The following is an 18,055-nucleotide window of genomic DNA, read 5'->3' as shown; positions in this document are numbered from 1 at the left end:
AGGCACCAGCAGAGCCTTCCCTGTTCAAGAGACAAAGCCCAAACCTAAATATGGAAAAACAGGGGTGAAATTCCCAGGCTTTGCACCCAAAATTCCCTCTTTTCCAGGGAGGAAAAGCTACCATGCAGACAGCAGTGAACATCACCACCAATAAAATCCATGGATTTGCTCATGCTCCGAGCCTATTCCCTCTCTCTGCAGCCTTCCTGTGGTTTTGGCTGCCCCTGGAATTTGGCAGGAGCCACAGGCGCACTCAGACACGGAATTGAGCCGTTCCCAGCGCGGCCCCGGGATGACAGGAAAGTGCTTGTGGATTTATTGGATAATTAAGGAGCTGGGCACGTTGGGAAGGGAGCAGGGAGGTGGCGTCGGTGACTCAATGGGTGGCAGAATTCCATGAGCCGCTGGAATAACGAGAGGGAGAAAGGGCAGAGACAGAAAAAGGCATTGTCCCAGCTCTGGAGGCTCCACACGGCACCCGGAGTTCTCCTTTGGTTTCTTTTTCCAAGGAAAAGGTGTTAACCTGTTCCTGCACCCGTGTCCTGAATGTTTTCCTGCTGGGATACGGTGGCTCTGCTGATTTTCCATGTTTTTTGGAGCGTCATTGTCCTTGGAGTCTCCATGGAATATGCCTGGTCTGAAAAATCCTAAACCTACCAGAGCTCCAAATCCTGGAATTCTGGACTGATTTGGGTTGGAAGACACCTTCCACCCTCTGCCATGTTCAGGGACAATTCCCACTGTCCCAGAGGGATCCAACCTGGCCTTGGACACTCCAGGGATCCAGGGGCAGCCCCAGCAAATCTGGGAATTTCAGCCCAGCCCCTCCCCACCCTCCCAGGCAGGAATTCCTTCCCCACATCCCAGCCCAATCTCCCCTTTCCCAGTGAAGCCATTCCCTGTGTCCTGTCCCTCCAGGCCTCATCCCCCGCCCCTCTCCAAGTTGAGGCATTTTCCAGTTTCTGGATACTCAGGAAAACCAAACTTTTCCTCAGCTCACCTTTGGAATTTTGGGTTCCCAATGGCAACTCCGGAGCTCCGTGAGTGCTGTAGATCCATCCCAAATCTGGTACCTCAGCCAGGCTGCAGCTCTCCAAAGGTTTCTACAGTCCTGGAATTCCTGTGGTGTTCTGTGATGGATCAGAGAGAGGAAAGACAGAGAGGAGGGCGGGGAGTTTCTCCAGGATTCTGGAGCCCCTCTGCTCTGGGAGAGCTGGGAATGTTCCCCTGGAGAAGAGAAAATCCCAGGGAATGCTCAGAGTCCCTGCAGGGGCTCCAGGAGAGCTGGAGAGGGACTGGGGACAAGGGCTGGAGGGACAGGACACAGGGAATGGCTTCACTGGGAAAGGGGAGATTGGGCTGGGATCTGGGCAAGGAATTCCTGGCTGGGAGGGTGGGGAGGGGCTGGGCTGGAATTCCCAGATTTTCTGTGGCTGCCCCTGGATCCCTGGAGTGTCCAAGGCCAGGCTGGGTCCACCTGGGACATTGGGAATTGTCCCTGCCCTTGGAATCGGGTGGGATTTAAGGTCCCTCTCCACACAACCCATTCCATGATTCCATGCCCACTCTCAAGGAGAAAAAAGGGATGAACCTCCCAGTGTCCCCCAGGGGACACCGAGGTGCCACCTCTGTCTGGGAACATCCATAAATTCTGTTTTCTTTGGGATCAGGCTCAGTTTGGATCAAAACCCTTTAAGCCAAAACAGAGATGCAAACACCACAGAGTTTTTTTTTTCCTAGAAATGTTCAGTGCTTCCCGGTGATCCCTCGGCTGCCAGGAGCTGAATTCCGGGCCTGAATTCCCTGTTTCTCACTCTCCAAACACTCCCAGCTCCCGGCTGTTAAAAGGAGCGAAGCCACTTCAGTGGCGGCTCCAGGGAAGGTGAGAATTTGGCATCCAGGGAAAGAAATGGATTCACTCCCAGTAAATCTCTCTGTGGAACCTTTTCCATGATGCACGGAGCCTTCAGCAAATCCAGGGATTAATCGTCCTGGAGGTGTCCCCTGGGTAAATTCGACTCCAGCCAGAACACGGAGAAATAAATTTGCAATTTTTTTTTAGTTTGGGATTTTTAATTCTGCTTTGGGATTCGCTCTACAGTAAAACGTGGGAATTTTTCCAATTTTTCTTCCTAAAAAATACCTATGGAGGGTCTCTGATCCAGTGTTCCAGGCAGAGCTGTGGCTCCTGAAGGATTGGTGTGGATTGAGGTTTTGTTCCTGATGAGGATCATGGGGAGGGTGTGGAGAAGCAGAGGATCCAACCTGGGAACAAAAATAATAATCCTGGCTGTTGGATTGTCCATGGAAATCATGGAGTCATGGAATGATTTGGGTTGGAAGGGACCTTCAAGATCATCCAGTTTCAGCCAGGGACAATTCCCACTGTCCAAGGAGGATCCAGCCTGGCCTTGGACACTCCAGGGATCCAGGGACAGCCCCAGCAAATCTGGGAATTCCAGCCCAGCCAGGAATTCCTTCCCCACATCCCAGCCCAGTCTCCCCTTTCCCAGTGAAGCCATTCCCTGTGTCCTGTCCCTCCATCCTTTGTCCCCAATTTCAGCTCTCCTGGAGCCCTTTTAGGGACTCTGGGATTCCCTGGGACATTCCCTTCTCCGGGGGAACATTCCCAGCTTTTCCAGGCTGGCTCCATGGCAGAGCAGCTCCAGAATCTTGGAATGGTTTTGGTTGGAGAAGACCTTAAATTCCATCCCATTCCCACCCCATCCATGGTCTGGGACACCTTCCCCTATCCCAGGTGGATCCAACCTTTCCTTGGACACTCCCAGGGATCCAGGGGCAGCCACAGCAAATCTGGGAAAATTAAGGCGCCATTAACAGGTTCCAGTCAATCCCTGCCTGGAATTTTTTCCCTTTAAGATTTGTGTTTGGAATCCGTCAGGACCCCCCAGATCTCCTGATACCTCCGGAGCGAAGGGGGCTGGATCTAATCCCGGCTTTTTAAAGCCAGTCTGGAACAGATTAATCCAACCTTCAGCTCATCAATGAACAAAACGTTGAATTCCTGGATCTTTCCCAAACAACAGCTCAGGGGAAGCATCCCTTGCTCCGAGACATCCCTGGTTTTGATTTTGCGGGGAAAGGATTGACTGAGATTTCCCAAAAGAACCCCATTTTTCCTTGTCCTGCTGAAATATCCATCCTTCCAACACCCCCTTCCTGCTTTTGATCCCAGCTGGAGCCGGGAAACACCAAAGAAGCCACAAAATGGGAAGGAGGAGGGAGGAAGGGAGCGGGAAAAGGGAACTGAACTTCTCTGAACCACAGCAAACATTCCCGGGATGAGCTCATTTTATGGATCCACCACGGACGTGCCAGTTCTTCCATCATCCCGAAGGGCTGGAAGACATCCACAGCTCCCCTTGGAATCTGGCAAGGGAGGGAAGAGATGATGAAGTCACGGGATGATGAAGGAGACCTTTCCTGAATTTGGAGTTGGAGGAATCCCAAGGATCAAAGCCCCATCCCGGAGTCTCTTCATCCGTGGTTTCCCAAGCTGCTCCTGTCATTCCCAGAGAATTCCTTCTCAATAAAACAGACCAGGATTATTTAAAACAAGATTTTTGCATGGATAAAATGGGATTCACAATTTTCCACCTCTTTTCCAGTTGTCCCATGTTCAGCTTGTCCCTTAACTCCGGATCCTGTGATGGATCCTCATGGAATGTGGAAGTGCCTCAGAACACAGGGTTGGGCTCAGACTCTGCTGTTTCATCCCAAGGAAAAGATGGAAAACACCCTGGAGCCACCCTGAGCTCAGGGAGAGCCAGAGGAGAGGTCCCCAAGAAGTCCCACCCAGAATTTTGGGATACAGGGATACACCAAGAGCTGCCAAATTCACCTGAGCAAACCCAAACCTGGGTTGTCCCACAGGAACCAGAATTCGGAGTGATTCCATGATCTTCCCACCTCAGTCAGGGGGATTATTCCCAATTTGAGTTTGGAAAAATCTCTGGGTGCTGAACAAACTCAGCCTGTGGATCATGGAATCCTGGAATGGTTTGGGATGCTATGGACCTTGAATCTCATCCCATTCCCACCAAGGGACATTCCCACTATCCCAGGTGGATCCAGCCTGGCCTTGGACACTTCCAGGGATCCAGGGACAGCCACAGCAAATCTGGGAATTCCAGCCCAGCTCCTCCCCACCCTTACAGGAAAAAATATCCCAGAATCCCAGCAAGATTTCTGTTGGAAAATCCCTCCAGGATCATCCAGTCCAAGCTGTGCCCGCTGCTCACTTTGGCACTGAGTGCAACATCCAGGAATTCCTTGGACACCTCCAGGGGTGCGGACTCCAAACCTCCCTGGGCAGCCCATTCCAGTATCTAATCACCTTTTCCTTGGAGAAATTCCCTCTGATTCCCAACATCCCTCAGAAAAATTTGTTTTGAGTCCCTCTCAGCTCCATGTGAGATAAAAAAATCTCCAAAGAGGAATTCCAGCTCCCTCTCTTTCCAAGGATTCTTTCCTGTCTAATTCCCGAGCTTCATTTCTTCCCTGCTCACAGAGAAAACACAAAAACGAGGAAAAGGGAGAGGAAAATGGATCTCCCAAGAAGCAGGAAATAAAACGGGAGAGCTCCTCACGGATTTTTCCCAGTTGTTGCTCCAAGGTTGGGATTCCAGGTTCATGGAGAGGCCATGGCACTGACCCCAGTCTGCAGTTAATTCCATCCAGAAACTCCCTGGAAAACTCCGCCAGCTCCGACGGATCTCCAGGATAACTTCAAGCTCCCCCAGCTGATAATGGGAAAAGTCTGTTCCAAATCCGATGCACCTGTCGGATTCCACAAAGGCATTCCCAAAAAAACCTCAAGGGATGCGAATGCAGGGGGTGTCACCCATTATGGGATTAAATCCTCCCATCCCAAAAAACTTTGTGCGTGGCATCCCTGGTTTTTTAGGAATGAATTTTCCCATTCCCATCCCGATTATTCCTCCACCATGAGGAAGGAGATGTTTCCCTTTGGAATGTGGTGAGAATTGGGATGAGTTGTTGTGGGATTTTTTCTTTTCCCCTTTCAATGGGTGCTGATGAAATCCAAGTTTAGTTTCCCAATTTCCCAAAACCTGGAATGCTTCATGTCCAAGTTATCCCAAACTTTTCCACCTGGAATAGGGGAAAAAAGCCAAAAATATAAAGAATTCCCAGTGGTTGGGGAAACCTCAGGATAAAATTTCCTGCAGTTTTTCCCTGGTTTGGAAAACCAATAAATAAAAATTAGGGATCAAACACATCCAAATTGGATCACCCGTTCCATTTCTCCATGGATTCCTCCCCCTCTGGAAACCATTCCAAAGCCAATGGATTTCATGGATGGCCTAAATTCTCCATCATTCCAAACTCATTATTCCATGCCTGGAATGACATTCCCCTCCACATTCCCTATTTTTAAACCATTACCACACCCAAGTTTTGTCTGGAATCTCCCATCCAACCAAAACCCCAGAAATCCAGGACCCAGCACATGATCCATGGAAATCTTTCTTCCCAAAGAAAGCTCTTCCACTATTGTTTCTTCTCCCAGCTCTCTACAATTTCTCCACATTTTTCCAGGCATGAGTTGAGCAGGAATAAACCCGGGAAGTCAAATTTCCCACAGAATTCCCGCTGGTTTAGTCTGCCGAGGTGCCAAACCTTTCCCAAAGGATCCAAATCCTTTCCAGGAGATCGAGAACCACACGGAACCTCCGATTTTTCAAAAAAAAAAATTCCTGGATTCCTTCACAGAGCTTGGATGAATGGAGGGAATGAGCTGAGCTGGGAATTCCAAGGTCATTCCAAGCAGCTGGTATGGGATGGCAAACCCAAAAGCGGGAATTCCGCTTTTGGGACAGGACGCAGGGAATGGCTTCACTGGGAAAGGGGAGATTGGGCTGGGATCTGGGCAAGGAATTCCTGCCTGGGAGGGTGGGGAGGAGCTGGGCTGGGATTCCCAGATTTGCTGGGGCTGCCCCTGGATCCCTGGAGTGTCCAAGGCCAGGCTGGATCCACCTGGGACAGTGGGAATTGTCCCTGGGTGGGAATGGATGATATTTAAGGTCTTTTCCAAACCATTCCAGCATTCTACTGGGTCCTAAATGTCAGGATCAGGAAGTGCAGGAGAAGTGGAATCGTTGGTGTGGCTGGGATTATCCCATGCCATGGTGGGATTTAGGGAATTTAACACCTGGATTCTCCCACCTGAGTGAACATTTCTCTGCCTCTAAACTCCTCAAACTCCAGGCAGATCCAGCCTTCTCCCTTCCTCGTTCCCAATCCCATCCTCATTCCCTGACTCGTGTCTTCCATAATCCTCCATCGGCCTGGAAATTACTTCCTAGCCTTTCCTCATCCATGGATTTGTATGAAAAATCCACCCCAAAACCTCCCTCCAGTGCTACCATCCCTTCCCAACTCCCAAAAACCTCCCGCCTCCCTTTCAGCTTCCAAAAATTTGGGCAGGAATTGCCTCTGGAAACAAATCCGCTCCAGGCCGGCGGAACTTCCCGTTTAATGAGGAACCCATCTCCATCAGGACCGGGAATTGCTTCCAGTTCTTCCCATTCCAGCGGCTGCGGAGCTTCCCAGTGGCCACCACCTGCTCCGACACCTTCCATCCCTGGATGAGCCGCCAACAGCTGGAAAACATCCGGGATTTACGGTCGGGAATGAGAGGAAAACTCCTTCCATAAAAATACTTGGAGGTGATCTGGGCTCTTTCAAGTGGCCAGTGTGGAAAACATCGGGGGTTTTTTTGGGAATTTCATCCCAGTTCCTGGGAGGTTTTGGGATGGGATGGTGGTGAGAAGTGCCCGTCGTTATCCCGCTCCATCCTGTATCCCTGGAAAAACAGGAGGAAGAGACTAGAGGAATTTCAGCAGGGAGAAATTCCTTAGTTTGGGAGTCCAAAAAGTGAGGAGAGGAATAGGGAAAACTTGGAAAAGGAGAAGTTGCTCCTGGAGTATCCCAAGGGTGGGATCTAACCTGAAGGATTTTTGGAAATTTGGAAGTGGTGGGAGAAACTTCCGGGCTAAAATTCAGCCTGAATTTTAATGGAGATTCCACTTTTCCAAGGATTTTTCCAAGTTTTTCCACCTGGAATTGAGGCCTTGGAGAGCCTGGGGGATGTTCCAGATGCTACTGGGTCTGGGAATCAGGATCTCTCCAGGAATTTCCTCTTGGAAGTGTGACTTCCATAGGCAAAAGGACGAGTTTCCCGCTCGGTTTTCCAGGTGGGGAAAGGGAATTCCAGTACATTCCTGAGACATCCTGGGGCAGAGGAAGAAGCTCAGGAGATTTTTTCATCTGTCCTTGATTCCGTTTCATCCCCAAAAATTTGGGAACAAAGAAAATCCCTTGCTCCTCTCCTTTATATCCATGATGGTTGAATTTCAGGAACATCCCAAGACTCACATCCACAGATTTTGAGGGTGGATTTAGGGATGTATTCCAGAATTTCCCCGTCCAGATGTGTGCCAGCACGGAACTGGGAGCTGGGACGGTGGGAAAAGCTTTTCTTGGAATTAATGATTCCCTGGAATCCAAGTTGCCTGCAAGCATCTGGCAACTTCAAGGTGTAAAACCGGAGGAAAACTCTGGGAAAAACAGTGGGATGGGGGGTAGAAATTCCTTTTTTATCCCTTTTATTTTTTTCCTCCTGCTGTTCCGTCTACCAGCTTTATTCCTGGATTTTTCCAGCCCGCTCCTGCTTCCTGTTGCACAGACGGGATCTGGAGTAGCATCCCAAAAAAAAAAAAAAAATCGGGGATGTGACCAAATCAGGGATTGGACGCTGGAATTTTTAGTGTCCTTGAATTTCAGTCCTGGAGGGAATGAGGGGGTTGGGAGAAAATAAAGGAATTTTGGGAGCTGATAAATCTGCCAGAGAATTCGTTGGATCTTTGAACCCTCGGCTTCCTTGGAGCTGGATCTAGGATCCTAGAAAAGCAATTAGCAGGAATATCAAATCCTAATGAGGCCCGGAATTGATCCCTGCACTCCAGGTGGAATTTCCAGGGGCTGGCAGGGAATCCAAGCCCCTGGAAAACTGGGAAATGTGTGGAGATGGAGGAGGAGGATGGACGGAATTCCTGGTGCTTCCCTGCTACTGCTCCAGCCTTTGTGCTCCTGGCTTTTCCTTGGAAAATCCCATCGGGATTCCACAACATCCTACAGGAAAGGATCTGCTCCCAGGAAAAATCTAGGATTTAGAATCTCTCTGCTTGGAATTCTCTGAGTTGGTCAGGAAGAGGTGTCCAAGTATCCCGGCCTGACTTTGGAGCACAATTCCCATGATCTGTGGTTTTTTTCCTCCAAGTTCTTTGGGAAAAAATTGGGGGAATTTTAGGGTGTAGAGGATGAATGACTGAGATTCCTTGGAATGTTTGGCTGGAGGGGAGACTCATCGGGATCTGGAGCTTCTCCAGAGGGGCAGCTCCAGTTTCTGGAATCGGGGTTGGCCACGGGAGATGGATGCTGGAATATCCCAAAGGAACTCCTGGAGCTTCCAGTTGTATCCAAGCTTGGCTTGGAAAGGATCCCAGCTCCTCAGATCCCAATTTCCCAACACCTCCTCGGAGCGTGCTCCAAATCCTGGAGGAGCTGGATGCTTCCAGGGCTGGAGTTTTCCTGTAAATTCAGCTTGGGATGCCGGTCGAGCGGAAATTTCCAGGAGGAGCAGCGGTTTGGGATTTGCAGGAGCCTTTGGAGCAGGGAATGGTGATCCTGGATTTATGTGGGAATGGTCCATGCGGGATCTTTGGATCTTCCTTGTCCCCAGTCCCTCTCCAGTTCTCCCAGAGTTGCTTCATCCTCCAGCCCAGGATTCAAATCCATGGATTCAGGTGCAGCCATACCCATGGATCATCCCCATTCCATAGTAGGAATTTACACCTTTTCCAGAACTTTTCCAGAACTTTCCCACACTATTTAAGGATCAAAGCCCCCTGGAGAAGATCTTATCCCAAAAATCCACCAGAAGGAAAAGCTCTTCCCCCTCCACTGCTCCTCAAATTCCTTCCGTCTCCTCCCTCTCCTCATCCCCCTTCCTTTAAAATCCCAAATTCCTGGCCCATCCTTAAATATCCTCCCCAATTTCCCGCATCCAGTCTTTCCCAGAATCATCAGGATAGATCTGGATCAGCTGATCCAGAGAATTTTTCCTTGGAGCACCCAGAAGCTGGGAATGGGAAATCTCCAGGAATGGGATCCAAGTGGGAAAAATTGATTTCCAGGGATTGTGGTTCCTCCAGAGAAGGAGATTTTGGGAATGGGAAGGAGACCTTGAAGCATTTTTGGGAAGTGTGGGGGGAAATTGGTATAAAATGGGAAAAACTGATATTCCCAAGATCCCACCCCAATCTCCCTTTCCCTGTGGGAAGCCATTCCCTGTGTCCTGTCCCTCCATCCCATCTAAAATTCCCTCTCCATCTCTCCTGGAACTCCTGGAATTCGCTGTGGCAGCCGCATCTTCCCCTGGGAATGGGAACATCCCGGCTCTGCTCCCTCTGGAATCCAGAGATCCATCCCTCCCTCATCCCTAATTTTGTGGGGATGATTTGACCCCACTTCCCCTTATCCCAAACCTCACAGAGCAGCTTCCCACATTCCCTGGAGAATTCCCAATCCAACCACGAAGTGATTCCCTAGGGATTCCCTGTCCCGGATCCCACCTGGATCTGTTCCCAGCTGCTCTTTGGGAGCTTCCCTTTGGAATGAGCCTGTGGAATCCGGGCTGCTTTTCCTGCTCTTCTCAGTCACCTTTCCACATTCTTGGCTGGCATTCCCAATTTCCAGGATGCTCCAAATTTGCTGGAATTCCCAAATTTGGGAAGAGTTCATTTTTCCAAACATTCCCTGCTAAGGAAGAGCAGATCCAGGGAGAGCAGCTGGATGTGAGGAAGGATGTGGCAGGTGAGGAATAAAATCATGGAATTCTTGAGGTTGGAAAAGGCCCAAATCCCATCCATAGGTTGGGAAGAGGGAATGTGGGATACTGGGAATGGCTGGGAAAGGGCTCTGGGACAGGGATTGGGAAAAGGACATGGAAAGAAGGAATTGGGGATTTTGGGAACAGGGGTGAGCCAAGGGCTGGATGGAGGAACTCGGGATGATCTTGGGATGAAGGGAATTGGAGAAATCCCTGGAAAAAATATTCCTTGGATGCATCCACACTTGGATAAACGTTTGGGAGGGATCCAAAAATCTTTTGTATGGAGCAGGGATTCCAGAGGGAACAGGAATCACTCAGGGATCCTCCATCATCCCATCCCAAGGAAATTCTTTGGAAAACACTTAAAAAAAAAATCCATGGAATGCTCCCGAATATTTGAGCCACTGGGAAAATTGACTGGATCCCATTTTTTTTTCATATCCCAAAGGAAAAGAGGAATCTCCTCTCCTTTCTGTTTTAGATCCTTCTTCCCTTTAATTCCTTAGAAAGGGCAAAGTGGAAATTATGGGATGTTTCCACAATGGAAAGGGAATCCCTGGAAAAGCCCTGAGGGATCCAAGCACTCAGCATTCCATAGGGACCTGTCCCTGGCTATTCCCTGGAATTGAATCCATGATCCCACATCCCAAACTCAGCAGGGAATAGCAATTTCTCCTTGAAATCCTCTTGGCTCTGGCTGTCCCATAGGGAGGAATTTTTCCAGGATTTTCCAGGATTCTTCTCTCCCATCAGCCTCAGAGCCTTTTTCCAGCCTGGAAAAAATAAATAAAAAACCTGGGAATATCTTTGGAGTGGAAATTTTAGAGGGAATATGGAGAGGGGATCCTTGAAAAGGTGGAGGTGCAGGGATTTTCCAGGGATTTAGGGATAATGGTTTTTTTGGGAGTTTCCAGTGACAGGAACCGGGAAGGTGCTCTGGCTGTTCCGGGTGGGATCTGATCCTGGAAAAACTTGGAATGGGAGATTAAGGATTCAACTGATTCCAGCCTCATCTGCAATGGAAGAGCTCCCTCTGGTGCCACCAAGAATTCCTGCTTTTCCCATTTTTCCTCCTTTTTTCCCCTCTCTTTTCCAGGAAAATCTCCTTTGGTGCTCCAGAGGGAAGGACAAAGCTCATCCCAATTGTTTTCCAGAGTCAGAAAAATCCAGTTCCTCGTTGGAATATCACAAATATCCATGGATACCCCAAGAGAGTCTGAAATCTTGAATCACAAAATCCCAAATCCTGAATTTCCAGGGAAATATTCCCTGGAAAAGCAGGGCAGTGATCCCCACCTCAGAGAGTGTTACAGAATTCCATGCTTGGAATCCATCCAGGGAATTTTATCCATGTCCAACAGCATGGGAGCCCGAATTGGGAAGTATCCCAGCACCAAATCCGGTATTCCACAATTTTTTTCATCCCAATCCTTTTCCAACAGGAGCTGGAGTTTTTCTCTCTGGAAAATGAGGGGAAAGCTCCAGAGAGGATTTTTGGGATGGAGCCACTCCGGAGCTGCTTCCATGGCCATGGGATCATCTCCAAGGGTAACCTGCGGATTGAGGAGATCCCTGCCCTCTCAATGAGGAGTTATCCAAGGTTTTTTTGGGATGTAGGGACAAGAGAAGTGTCCAGCAAATAAAAGTGTTCATGGAAGATTCCAGGAAAAACTTGGAACCTTTTCCAGAGCCTGCAGGGGCTCCAGGAGAGCTGGAATTGGGGACAAGGCCTGGAGGACACAGGGAATGGTTTCACTGGGAAAGGGGAGATTGGTCTGGGATCTGGGCAAGGAATTGGATTGGGATGGAATTTAAGTTCCTTTCCCACCCAAACAACTCCAGAATTCCTGGAAAGATTTTTCCCTTCTGCAGTTCCTGGGATCCCCCTCAGAACCACATCCATGGGAATTATCCCATTCCTGTCTCTTTAAATCCCAGTCCCATCCACAGCCATAATCATGGAATTTGTTCTCATCCAGCACATTTCTCCCTGCCCAGGTGAAACAGGAACCAGGATTTTTCCAAGGCCTCTCCAAGCACTCCATTCCCTGGACCCATCCAGAATTCCAGGTTTTTCCTTTTGCTTTGGTAATCAGAAGAAACTTAATTTTAAAAAATAAATAAATTTTTAAACAATAATAAACAAAACCTGAAACAAACAAACAACAAAATCCAGTGGGAATTCTCCAATCCTCCTTTGCCAGGTCGTTTTTGGGAGGGAAAAAGGAATTTTCACGGGATGGAGCCGTTCCCTCCCACATCTGGGATGCATCCATCCCAGCAGCTGCTCCTCTGGAGCACCTCTGATCCCTGCGGCTTCCCAGGCCCCTTTCCCGGCTATTTTAGGAGGGAATGTTTTGCCCAGTACCCCCATGGAGCCTTTCCGGGAAAAGGAGGGAATAACCCCGGGCTCTGGATGGGTGGAAAAGCAAAGGGATGCACAGAATCATGGAATGTTTTGGGTGGGAAGGGACCTTAAAGTCCTTCATATTCCAGTGGGATGTTCAGGGACAATTCCCACTGTGCCAGGTGGATCCATCCTGGCCTTGGACACTGCCAGGGATCCAGGGGCAGCCACAGCAAATCTGGGAATTCCAGCCCAGCCCCTCCCCACCCTCCCAGGCAGGAATTCCTTGCCCAGATCCCAGCCCAATCTCCCCTTTCCCACTGAAGCCATTCCCTGTGTCCTGTCCCTCCAGCCCTTGTCCCCAGTCCCTCTCCAGCTCTCCTGGAGCTCCTGCAGGGACTCTGAGCATTCCCTGGCATTTTCCCTTCTCCAGGGGAACATTCCCAACTCTCCCAGCCTGGCTCCAGAATCTTGGAATGGTTTGGGTGAAAAGGGACCTTAAATCCCATCCCACTCCCACCCCATCCATGGTCTGGGACATCTCCCACCATCCCAGGTTTATCCAAGCCTTATCCAACCTTGGGTGGTTGTTCCCCTGATAGAAATCCAAGGAAAACATGGACTCCACAATCCCATGGAAATCCCTGCTCCAAGGTCAGTGTGAGATTCTAAGATGCTCCATCTGCACCTCACAGGGGTCATCCCTGCTCCTGGCAGGAAAAATCCCAAATTCCCAAATCCACACCAACCTGCAGCCAGCAAATCCCAGAGGAGCCACTCCAGAGCTGGTGGAGTTCAGGACAACATTCCTGGGTAACTCCGAGGTTGGCGGCTCCCACTGGGAACCAGGCTTTGCTTACTCACTCTTAGCTGCATCCCAGAAAAAAACATTCCCTGGAATTTGGAGGGAATTCTGCTCAGTTGTCCTGTGGGCTGCTGGAAAACAATGATTCCGTAAAGGCAGGAAGGAAATCCATGGAGCAAAAGTGAGGAATGAGAGTTTTATCCCAGCTCCCAATCCCACATCTCCAGGTCAGGGAAAGGTTAAAATTCCTCTTTGTGGCTGGAATATCCCGGGGTGTTGAGGGAATTTGAATTCCACGTTCACCCCCTTCGGAGCCAACTTTGAAACCAGGATGGATCATTCCAATGAGGAATTCTGCAAATGTGAGGGAGAAGTTCATGGAATTGCCATGCAGGCCAGTGGGAGGTTAGGCCTGGCTTTAGGGTGGGTTTAGATCCAGTCCCGCAGAGCCGGAGTGGGTAGGAAAGGCGGGAATATAAAAGGAACACACTCTACTCACTCCAGCCTGGAATTCCAGGAGGGAATAAAGCTCCTTTCATTTTTCCAGAGGCAGGAGCTGTTAACCATGAGAATGGGAGGCTCCAAGGACTGGGATCAAATCCCAGGCAGGATCCAATTGGAAGCAACTGGACAAGGCTGGAGGGACAGGACACAGGGAATGGCTTCACTGGCAAAGGGGAGATTGGGCTGGGATCTGGGCAAGGAATTCCTGCCTGGGAGGGCGGGGAGGGGCTGGGCTGGAATTCCCAGATTTGCTGTGGCTGCCCCTGGATCCCTGGAGTGTCCAAGGCCAGGCTGGATCCACCTGGAACAGTGGGAATTGTCCCTGTGTCAAAAAAGCTGAACTTTAAATCCATCCCATCCCAAACTTTCCCGGGATATTTTTGCCCCCCCACAGCTGCTCCCAGAGTTGCAGCTGCTCCGAGAGGACAATTCCGGATCCATTTAGTGCCGGAGGCACCAGAGAAGCCACAATTCCCTCCTTCCCCTCCTCACCTGGTTGAGCCTCCTGGAAAAAACCACTCGGGAATTAATTCCGTGTGCTAATGAGCTGACCTTTATTCCGCAACAATTCCCGAGCTAATTGCGCTCATTCCCGCTTCCCGAGGCATTGACAAACACGTCAAAGGAGCCGCTTTTCCTACGGATCAAGAGGGAAAAAGGGAAGAAACCTCCAATCAAGGACTTTTCATCCAAGCTCAGGGCAGGATGTCTCCGCTCCGTGGGCGTTTTTCAAGGGCTCTTCCATGCCCTGGATGGATTTTTGTCCCATTCTCACGGAAAAGAAGCAATTCCCAGAAAATCTCAACAGGCTCCGAGCACCTGTGAGTCCCTGAGAGCTTTTCCGTGCTCCAGGGATTTATTTCTAGCCACAGGAACGAGGGCGGCTCGCTGGAAACTGCTCCAAGTTCTCGCTCCGAAGTTTTCCCTTCCAGCTTCCCAGGGGTGGAGCTGGATTTTTGGGATAGGATGATCTGAGAACACCCCATGGAGAGCTTTTCCCTGCACATCCCAGGATGGGATGGGGGATAGGATTGGGATTGGAATTGGGATGGGATGGGAATTGGAATTGAATGGGATGGGAGTGGGATTGGGATCAGGATGGGATTGAAATGGTATGGAATAGGGATTGGAATTGGAATTGGATTGGAATTGGATGAGATGGGATTGGGATGATATGGGATTGGAATTGGATGAGATGGGAGTGGGATTGCGATCGGGATGGAATGAGAGGGAATTGAGATTTGAATTGGGATCGAGATCAAGATGGGATGGAATTGGAATTGGGGATGGGATTGGGATTGGGGATGGGACTGGGATGGGAATTGGAATTGGATGAGATGGGAGTGGGATTGGGATTGGGATGGGATGGGATGGGATGGACAGGCCCTGCTCCAGGGTGTGCACACAGTTCTGGCTCTGTGTGGGAATTCTGGGATTCCCTGGATGTGCTACTTCCTTTCAGGAGTCCAGTTGCTGGGGGAGAATTTTCCATATCCCTCATAAAATCCTGGAATGGTTTGGGTTGGACAGGAATGTTAAATCCCATTCCACCCAATCCACACTTCCCCCTATCCCAGGTGGATCCAATCCCTATCCAGCCTGGCCTTGGGCACTTCCAGGGATGAGACATCCACAGTTTCTCTGGGAATGATCCACCATGTATCCCCCAAAAACTTTTTTTCCCCAAAAAACCTTTTCCCCCTTCCCTCATTCCAAACCCAAACCTTACCCAAGAAAACAGGGATCCAAAATATTCCGACATCTCCATCCCTTCCACATGGCCATGGGATATGAGACAAACAGAAGCCAGACTGGGAATAACCAGGAAAACAACAGGGGAATGTGGATTTTAGGGAAAACAAATGTTATTTGTTTACCTTCCCCGCCAATAAAATTCCCAACATGGAAATAATGAAGGGAGCTGGGAAATGAAATCGCTTGGAATCACCGAGCTCGTAAAAAATTATGAGCCCAGAAACAGAAGGATTGGAGGGGAAAAAAAAAAAAAGGTGGAAAAACCAGAGGAGTTTTTGTCTTCAGCCGGATTTTTATTTGGGAATTAATGGGGGTCGCGTCAGGGCATGGAAATCCCATAAAGCAGAGCAGAGACGGGAAAACTCTTCCTGAGGAAGAAATGGAGCTGGATTGGAGGCAAAAAAAGCAGGAAAAATTTGTTAGGAAAGCTGGAGGTTTTAGGAAAAAAAAGAAAAAAAAAAATTGGAATTCCAGAGAGGAGCAGGGATAGAAAGAGGTCCTGGATTTTAAAATCCCAAACCTGGCAGGAACAGATGGAGCCTGACCGTGGCTAAAAATAACTTTTTGTTCCACACGGATTTTGTCCCGCAGATTCTGAGTTTTCCTAAGGATTGCAAGACTCCTGTCTGTCCTTCCACGTGATTTTGGGAGGACATCTCGATTTTCCAGTGTAATTCCCACATTTGGAAGTGCAGGAATGAGGATTGGGTGCTGTTGGGAATTCCCTTCTCTGGCCCTAAAATAGGATGTGGATCCCTAACTCCTGGAAAAAAGCTGGAATGCTGGAAAAGGTGGAAAATCCTTTGATTTCCAGAATTTCCGCCTAATTTTTGTTGGGATTTGGGATTTTTGGGGGAGCTTTTTGTTTGGGATTCTGTCTTTAAGGCAGGAATGTGAAGATCCCAAATCCATCCCAAGCTCCATCAGCACTCCCAAAAAACCTTTTCCAGAGCCCAGTTTTTCCCAAGGCTCCTCATGGATATTTTAGGAGGAAAGATTTTTTTGGTTTTTGTTTTTTTAGGAGTGAAGATTTCAGGATTTAGAGTGGCTATCCAGGGAGCTGCTCCCAAAATCCAGATACTCCAGGTGACTCTTCCCAACCTCTCTGGGTTAAATCCCTCTCCAGGGGCTGGAGAAACACCCATGGAATAAATTCCCAGTAGGAATCCGACCTGTGGATATGGAAAACCTGTGGTTTGGTGCTTTTTTTGGGACAAACTTCCCAAAAAAATCTTTCCCAATATCCCACCCAACTCTTCCCTCCAGCAGTGGGAAGCCATTCCCAATTTTCCTGTCCCTCATCAGTTACAATCCCACAAATCAGCTCTTTTCCCATAAAGCTGCACATTCCACCTGAATCCGGACACAAAGATCCTTTCCCGCCTCTGGATCATATCCCACCTTCCCAAAAATCTGCTTTTGGGCGCTCCTTTCCCAGTTTTTCAATTCCAGGGGGTTTGCATGGACAAATTTCTGGCCCAGTTAAATAAATCCCATCCCGGATTTTTCCCCAGAGTGCAGGGCTCCACCAGCAGGCCCTGCAACGCCATTTTTCCAAGGAAAATCTTGGATTTCATCTCACTCCCAGAATTCAACCTCACTTTAAGTGGCTTCCAATTAAAACCAGGAACGGAGGGGCAGATTTTAAATCCCTTTGGGAATAACCTGGCTCAGGGTTATCTCCTGCCGGGAATTTCTCCCCTTCCCCACCCCAAGGAGCACAGAATTCCCTCCTTTCCCTCCCTCTGGAAAAGCTCCTCAGTCTCCTTTTCCACCACTTCTATTTTTAAGCCTCCCGAGGCCAAGGCATAAAATCCCAGCTGGAAAACTGGGAGAGAAGGAGCCAAGCAGACTCTGGGCTCCAATTTAGGCAGGAAAAACCCTTTGGAAATTGATTCCAGCCCCGGAGCGACCGGGATGAGGGAACAGCTGCCACCACCCCGGCTCCAAGTGCATCCAGATGTGCCACCACCCCCCCTTTCCTCACACTTCCCACCCTCCCTGTGTTCCCAGAGCCAGAAAAAAACTGGGAATAGCCGTGCTGACAGGATGGATGGGTTGCTGCTGCTTCCCGGCCCCCGGAGAAGGGATATTTTTGGGATTCGGGAATGTCCTGACGGCTCAGGGTTGTGATGTCACCGTCAGCTGATGGGTCCGGGCTTCCAGGAGTTCAGGAAAAGGCTTGGAGCAGTCTGGGATAGAGGAAGGTGTCCTACGGAATGGGATGGGATTTCAGGTTCCTTTCCACACAAGCCAGTCTGGGATTTCAGGATTATTTGGTTTTCCCAAACTTCCCTGAGGATGGTGCTGAACGATCCCTGGGAAATCACCTTGGATCACATCCCCCTGTTCCCTCTGGGAGAGCCTAAAGCCCCTTCCAGGTCTGGAATTCTGCACCTGGAAGAGCTCTGACTTGGGATTCTGTAATGGTTGTGATGAGAAGGAACATTAAATCCCATCCAATCCCATTCCCATCCCACCCCATCCATGGCAGGGACAGCTCCCACTGTCCCAGGTGGATCCAACCTGGCCTTGGACACTGCCAGGGATCCAGGGGCAGCCACAGCAAATCTGGGAATTCCAGCCCAGCCCCTCCCCACCCTCCCAGGCAGGAATTCCTTGCCCACATCCCAGCCCAATCTCCCCTTTCCCAGTGGAGCCATTCCCTGTGTCCTGCACAGATGGGATATTGGGGTAAGGAGAGGAA

This window comes from Catharus ustulatus, chromosome 5, assembly GCF_009819885.2.
Source record: "Catharus ustulatus isolate bCatUst1 chromosome 5, bCatUst1.pri.v2, whole genome shotgun sequence".
NCBI classification, from domain to species: Eukaryota; Metazoa; Chordata; class Aves; order Passeriformes; family Turdidae; genus Catharus; species Catharus ustulatus.
The sequence above is the reverse complement of the archived record's forward strand: the minus strand, read 5'-3'. Positions refer to the sequence as shown.